Source organism: Leptonychotes weddellii, chromosome 5, assembly GCF_054177405.1.
Source record: "Leptonychotes weddellii isolate Sample4059 chromosome 5, ASM5417740v2, whole genome shotgun sequence".
NCBI classification, from domain to species: domain Eukaryota; kingdom Metazoa; phylum Chordata; class Mammalia; order Carnivora; family Phocidae; genus Leptonychotes; species Leptonychotes weddellii.
This window is the reverse complement of record NC_138373.1, coordinates 45,600,337-45,607,932: the sequence shown is the minus strand read 5'-3', so window position 1 is coordinate 45,607,932 and position 7,596 is coordinate 45,600,337. Positions and strand designations below refer to the sequence as shown.

The 7,596-nt window shown below is 43.0% G+C and overlaps 1 protein-coding gene across 1 annotated transcript in view; it reads left to right on the top strand.

Moving 5' to 3' along the window:
- Window positions 1–458: 458 nt before the first annotated feature.
- The window catches only part of USP6NL (USP6 N-terminal like), a 160,045-nt gene continuing 152,907 nt past the window's right edge, over window positions 459–7,596 (top strand). The window contains exon 1 of the mRNA XM_081820558.1: window positions 459–709. The gene's annotated coding sequence lies outside the window, so the exon portion shown is untranslated. The remainder of the gene's footprint in view (window positions 710–7,596) is intronic.

The following is a 7,596-nucleotide window of genomic DNA, read 5'->3' as shown; positions in this document are numbered from 1 at the left end:
ACCAAGGCATAGAGAAAATCAGAGTGTCCAAGTTCTGACGGCTAGTAAGATGAGCCAGAAATGGAAAACGCGGCAATCTGGCTGCAGAGATCATGCTCTCGCCCACTACTCCATTGACCTCACCCCTGCTCGCACCCATCCCTTGACCTTTTCAACTGGACAGCTTAAGTGGGTCGTTTCCGCGCGCTGCCTCGAAGCCCCGCTTCAGGTTCAGGGTCTGCAGTGCGGAGCGGGTCCTTCTTCTCTCGGCCGCCGAGGGTCAGAGGCGCCGCTTCTCCCCGCAGGATCTCGGGGAGCTGCGCCCTCATCCCGCAGCCCTGGAAGCGCGCCCCCGTGGACAGCGGGAACGCGGGAGCAGCGCGCACGTGCCGCCGGGAAGAGGCCGCCCGGCCGCGCCAAGATGGCGGCGGCCGCGGCCGCAGCGGCGACGGTTGGCGGCGGCCCGTGAGGCGGGCGGGGCCGGCGGCGCGGAGGCGGGGTCCCGGGCGAGCCGCCCTGGGAGGCGGGGGCCGTTTCCATAGCGGCGGCAGGAGGTGTCGCGCCGGGGAACTTCCTGGTTCCCGGGCTCGGCTTCGCCGGGATCCTCTTGGAAGGGAAACAATGGGGCGGAGGGCACTGCGGTAGCCGCCGCCGCGCCGGGACCTGTTCGGCTGCCCCGACTCCCCGCTCTGCCCCCTCCCACAGCCTCCGCCGACGGGACCGGCCGGAGGTAACTTCATTTCCTCATCTCCCACCGCAGGGGGCCGGCTGGCCGGCGGCGGCGGTCTCCGCGGTTTCCTCCGGGCAGGGGCTGGGGTTGGCCCCGGGGAGCCGGACGCCGCCATTCCCGGCCCCGGGGAGGTGGACGGAGCTGCGGCTCCCTGCCTCAGCCGTCGAGGGTCAGGCTCCGGAAACGTGTGCGGGGCCGTCCTGGTGCCCCCTGGAACCTCGATCGTGGGGCTCTGCGGGAGTGATTGGCAGGCTGGCGGGCGCCGTGTGGGGGGCGCAGGGGGCGTGCGGGGAGGGTCTGTGGGGGACGGTGCGCAGGGGGACCTGATGGCCGGTGAAGGGGGCCGGTGGAAAGGGCCAGGGTCTACCAGACCCGGGGGAAGGGGGAGCCCCGCTGCCTCCCCCTCCCCCGCGGAGCAAGCTCGGGTCCCCGGGAGACGTGTCTCCTTTGCAAGTTTCAGTTGCGTCCTGCGGAGTCCAAGTGGGCAGGACTGAGGCAAACTTCTTTCTTTTAAATTACTGCCTTCGTGCCGCGGAACTTTGTTTCGACTAGGCTAGAGGAGGATGGGGTGAAAGAGGGATCTGGAGAGCCTGGAAATCTGTGCGCCTTTGCAAAGTTTGCAGAGTAGTTTAGAGCTAACAGCCGTGTGATGGTGCAGCGTATCTAATGCGTGAGAATGGTTGCTCGCAGGTATTTTAATGCCAGGAAATTCGAGGAGTCTCTGAATCCACATTTCTATAAATTGAAAGACATTTTCTGTAAATTGGGGATTAAGCTCTTTCCGCCTCCCCCCTCCCCCCGCCCCTTTCCCCGCATTTTAATCCACAGTTGATTTTTAGTCAGTAGACTTTAACAGCAGTGAAATGAGTCCCTTAGGGGACTGGGAAGGATGTTTGAATTGGGGCAATACCCAGTCATGGGAAATAATGTGACACAAATGGGGGGAAAAAAGTGGGTACACGATCTAAAATACTTTGCTTGCTGGAAGAAAGCGATTTTAATCCTATATTAATCCATTTATAAATGGAATTAAGTCTGTAGCTCAGAAAAGTTGAACAGAACTTTAGAGATCATCGTGGCCAATCCCCTCATATGTTGAATCCCTGGGAAGTTCTATTAGAGGGAAGTCAGGGTACTTTTTTCTTTTGTGAAGTCATTTTAGTAAGAATTAAGCTAGCCAGCATCAAATGAACAGTGGTTTATTTGCTTTTCTCACTCTGTCAGACCCTAAAATTAAAAATATTTCTGAGTTTGCCATTTTTGATAATAAAGTTTGTAAACATAGTTTATGTTTTTACTTAAAATGAATATTGACCCTATGTTGTATTCTACATAGGCAATTGAAATACGTCAACATATAAAAGAAAAAAAATATGCTAATAAAGTTATAAATTAACTTTTTAAAAGAAAACAGGTATCCTGAGTTAACAGATTCCTTTGCTGATTATATAAAGAATTAGTGAGTACTCACAAAGGCATTTGAAGAAGCATCTTTTGCCAAACATTAAGAATTTGGGCCCTGAATCTTGGTGTTTGTGCCTACTTACTGTTTTGAGCTAGCCTGTCAGACTCCCTGGTGTACTTTTTTCTGAAAAGGATAGCCCATTACCAATTATAACAGTGTTTTGACATGAAATATCTCCTAGTGAGGACAACTGCCACTGGTTAAACAAGCCAGTGAGTAGAAGTGTCAGCTTTGCCGCCATCTGTTAATTGACTGGTCATCCTTAGCATTTTTGGGGAACCAAGACAACTTCCTGGCAGGGCGCATTCAATCTGGGCCTCCACTGCCAAGCAGAGGGTTGTACTGGTTCGTCTTGGCCACTATGTGCACATCTATCTGGAGTTCCTGTTATGTTTTGTAGCCTGTGAAGGTGGTTGAAAAAGAGACCAGTAAATTAAAGTTAGTGGCAAATTGAAAACAAAATTACTTTGGTTAAAATGTGCTAGGCATGTTAAGGCGGTCTGAAGCTGGCAGAACACTTTGCCACAACATTAAAAGTTTGGGAATTGCTACTTCACTTAGAGAGAAAGAGGCAGGTGATTACGTTTTCTGGTTTATGTTTGCAATTTCACTTTAACCATTCTTGTTTTGTTTTAGTGCAATGGTATTGTTATCAACACTATTCTGACCATTTATTACCAGAAAGTTATAGATTGTCCCTTCAGGGTGATTTTTGAAAGGCATATTGCATTTAGATGCAATTCACTTGTATTTAGAGTCTCTTTTTTTCTCCATTAAAAAGTATCTCACTTTTTACAGTGTAAGTTAATAAAAAAGTAATATTAACTAGAAAGAAATCTGTCTTCTGCCACATTTCATTATAGTACATGGGGGTCAGAGCATGGGAATGAGAGTTGCAAACACTTGGATTCTCAACTAGTCTATGCCATTTCCATGTAAATAACTTGATTTTTCATGTGAATAACTTACTTTTTAAAGGCTTGTTTCTTTTGGGGCAGAATCATAAATGCAGATTTGTTCATTCAGCAAGTATTTCTTGAGTGCCTTCTGTGTACCTCATGACCTTACATGAGGTACCTTGTTTTCTACCACAGGGGCATCAGTCCTTTGAAGTAAAGTACAGGGAGCTATAAAACCTCTGACTAGGGAACCTAACCTGACTCAGGGGTGCCGGGGCAAGCTTTCCTGAGGAAGTGACTTGTAAGAGCTGAAGGATGGAGGAGATAGTAGATGAAAAGGGGAGGGCAGTGGGTGAGACACTCTGAGGATAAGGGAAGAGCATGTACACGGTGCCTGAAGAGTCTGTCATGGAGGTTAGATAAGGATGCTTGTGCATGAGTTAGTTCCTCACACGGCTTGGCAGCAACCACGGTTCGTTGTGTAGAGAAGGCTCTTGGCACCATACTCCAGTCATCTGAATGAAGGGCTCAGTCTTGTTCCACAGCCATTATGAAAAGGGAGTCAGTCTAGTTGACTCTCGCCACAGTAGACCTGGAAATGACTCTCTGTACAATTTGGTGTCTAGTTTTTTTTTTTTAACTCTGGCACCGTTCACTTGTGAGTTTCTGTATCTGAAAGACAGGAATTAAATGTTAAATAAGATTCTTTGATATCTTTACAGAGATACTATATGATATGAATATAGCATTTTGATTTAATTTTGCTAGCATTGTTTCTTTGGAAGCGCTTAGGCTACCTCACTTAAAATATCTACTTCTCACAAAATGGTAGTAGCAATCCACCCTAAAAAAAAAAAAATATATATATATATATATTATATAAAAGTGGCAGGTAGTTTCATTTGCTTATAGGAAGATCAGGAGTGACTGGAGTTTCATATCTTGTTTGCTTATGTGGTTTTGGCACTAAATAGATACTTAGTTATTCTCTGAAAGAGGTACATGTTGCACCTGTGTCTTGCTGACATTTGTGTGTGTAGAAAAAGTTGTAATTGTATCCTGGAATTTTCCTTTTACTAAATTAACAAGTGAATTAAAAAATATTAGAGTAATGTTTTTCATGAAATAAGTGAAAGAATATTGTTTTTAAGTTTCTTAATATGTTAAATTCAATAATTTTATATAGATCAGTAGTGGCAAATTAATATTTTATTATGGAATTAATACAGTATTTATAAGCTAGTTGGCTCTCTGGACTTTTGCTCCTGTTTCTTTTTATTTGGTTTGGACATTTTAATGCTTGTTAGCATGTCTGTAGTAAGATAAGAAAAGAGAAGGTGAAATAAGATTTTGAGAAGTCAGTCACAATGGGAAAAAATTGAATAGATGTGGTTAAAATTTTATAAAAGTTAGGTATATGTGCATTGGCTAGATCTGTGTATTTTGCTTATGACTTATAAAAATGAATTGGCATACAGTAACTATTGACATTAATGTTTAAAAATTAAAAAAAATCTATTTGTCTTACCTGTTTTTCATGTTTCTTTTTTCTCATTTTAGCTTTGTTTTGGATTGTCCTATTAGAGGTTGGTGGGCGGGTTGAGAGGAGAGTGCATGGGGCACAAGTGCGGGGGGAGGGGCGGAGGGAGAGGGACAGAGAGAATCCCAAGCAGGCTCCACAGTCAGTGTGGAACCAGATGTGGGGTTTGATCTCACGACTCTGAAATCGTGACCAGAGCCGTAATCAAGAGTCAGATGCTTAACTGACTGAGCTACCCAGGTGCCCCTGGATTGTCTTTTTAAAAATGATTATTTCATTTACCTCTTTTTTATTAGCTTGGGATTATGTATTCCTTTGCTGTTCCTTAAGTGTTTGCCTAAGAAATTCTAATATGTTTTCTCAGCTTATCAGAGTGTAGTATTAATTGAGACTTCCACTCTTTTTTCCAGAGAGTGAAACATTTTAAAACATTTAAAAACATTTAAGTTAATTTTCTTCTTTTTTTAACCTATTTCGTTGTTACTATGTTTTAAAATGCATATATGTTTTAAACCCCAAAGATGTATTTCTGTTGTTTTACACTATTATAATTCAGTTAGACTTACTTCATTTTCTTTTCCTTCATTCCTTCTTGTGTTACTGACCGTCCAACTGAAATAGTTTCCCTTCTGCCGAAGAATACTCTTTAGTATTTTCTTTAAAATAGATATTGTATTGACAAATTTTCAGACTTTTTGTTTGAGAATGTTTTTATTCCACCTGCATTCTTGAAAGATACATTTTGCTAGGTATAGAATTCTAGACTAGGGATACATACATACATTTTAGTCCTTTGGAAAAGAGATTATTCTCTAATATTTGGCTTTGTTTCTATTGACAAGTCAATTATAGTTTATCACTTTTTTATTGGTAATTTGTTTCTCAGGCTATTTTTGAGATTTTCTTTTGTCTTTGGGTTTCAAATAATCCTCCCCTTTTTTGCTTGGGGTATATACCTTTTGATGCTGCGTCTGGATGTCTTTCATCAGTTTTGTATAGTTCTCAGCTATCATCTCTTCAAATATTGCTTCTTCCCCATTTTCTTGCTTGCTCTTTCTGGGACTTCAGTTCCATGGTGGTCAGAGCTCACCAACTCCTGTATGTATTTCACTTGTCTTCTGTATTTTCCACTTTTTTGTTTTTTTTCTGTTCTGCATATTTTCTTGTGGTCTGTCTTCCAGTTTACTAAGTTAGGCTTTACCTCTGTCTAATCTGCTCTAAATGTTATTCTCCGGGTTCTTAATTTTGGTTAATTGTATTTTGCACTCTAGAATTTCAGTTTGGTTCCTTTGAAAATCTGCTGTGCCGCTTTCATAATTTCTAATTCCCTATCAAAATTTTCAAGCTTTGTGCATATCTCTTTGAACAGAGTAAGCTATCCCAAAGGTTTTTTCTGTGATCTTTTATTTCTCGAGGGGTCTTATATCCCTGTGTGCCTGCTTATCTTTGATTGTGTACTGTTTATTCTATTTGAAAAAATATTTCTAGAAGTAATTATGGATTAGGTAAAGGCTTTTCTAGTTGCTTTTGCCAGGCACTTGGGATTACCTTTATTCAAACTGAGGTTTTTTTGTTTGTTTGTTTGTTTTGAGTCTATGCAAGGACTGGTTTAGTGTACTTCTGTGTTATCTCTTCTGGGATTCAGCTTTTTGGGGTCTTATTCTAAAGCAGGGGATGGCTCCCTTGGTGGATCTTGTACTTTGACATTTTGTCTTCCTTCCAGTTTTTTGATTAGGCAAGCATTTCCAGGAGGTAAGAAACCCCAGCATGCCCTGCTCCTCTCTGTTCTCTTAGACTCTGCCTGGTAATTCCTTATTACCTTGTCAGTTCTTTGATTACCATCCTACCCCACCTTTTTTTTTTTTTTTTAAAGATTTTCTTTCTTTCTTTTTTTCTTTCTTTCTTTGACAGACAGAGAGCTTGCACAAGGAGGCAGAGCGGCAGGCAGAGGGAGAGGGAGAAGCAGGCTCCCTGCTGAGCAGAGAGTCCAAGGTGGGGCTCGATCCCAGGGCCCTGGATCATGACCTGAGCTGAAGGCAGTCACTTAATTGACTGAGCCACCCAGGTGCCCCCCCCCCCTTTTTAAGTTAAGGTATAATATACATATAATAATGTGTACTAATCTTAAATATATGCCATGAAGAATTTTTATAAATGTAATGAAGTGTATAATCATATCCAGTTGTTCAGTACATAGAACATTTTTGCCACCCCAGAAGGCCCTGTCGCACTCCTTCACCATCCATACCACCTTCCTTCCCTGCCTCAGGTAACAATTACTCAGTTTTCTATTACCATAGACTAGTTTTGCGTTTTTTGGTTTTCTTGTCAAAATAGTATCACACAGTATGTTCTGTCTTGTGTCTGATCTGGCTTTTTTCATTCATCATTGTATAGTATCAATGAAATTCAGCTATGTTGTTGCACGTAGCAGTAGTGTTTCTCTTTTATTGCCCTGTAGTTGTTCTAGTTACTGTGGCACCTAAAAAATTGCCTCAAAACTCAGTGATGTAAACAGGGACAACATTTATTTTCTGCACAACACTGTAATTTGGGCAGTGCTTGTCTTAGCTTCATTTGGTTTCAAGTAGGGCTGTTTGAAGGCTGGGCCTAATAGTATTTGAAGATTTGCTCACATGTCTGGTTGATGACAGAAAGTGTGCTCACAGCTCAGTGGCAGTGTTCCAAGGGCTAGAGTCCTGCACCCACGTGCAGTGGGGAGAGGGGTGGAGAGCCCTTGAGCCAGACAGATGCTAGATTGCCTCTGATGACTTGGCTTTGAAGCTTAATGCAGTTTTACTTCCACTGCAGTCTATTCTTTGAAGCAGTTATGAGCCTGCCTAGGTTTTTTATTTTATTTTATTTTATTTTTTTAAAGATTTTATTTATTTATTTGACAGAGAGAGAATGAGAGACAGAGAACGTGAGAGGGAGGAGGGTCAGAGGGAGAAGCAGACTCCCTGCCGAGCTGGGAGCCCGATGC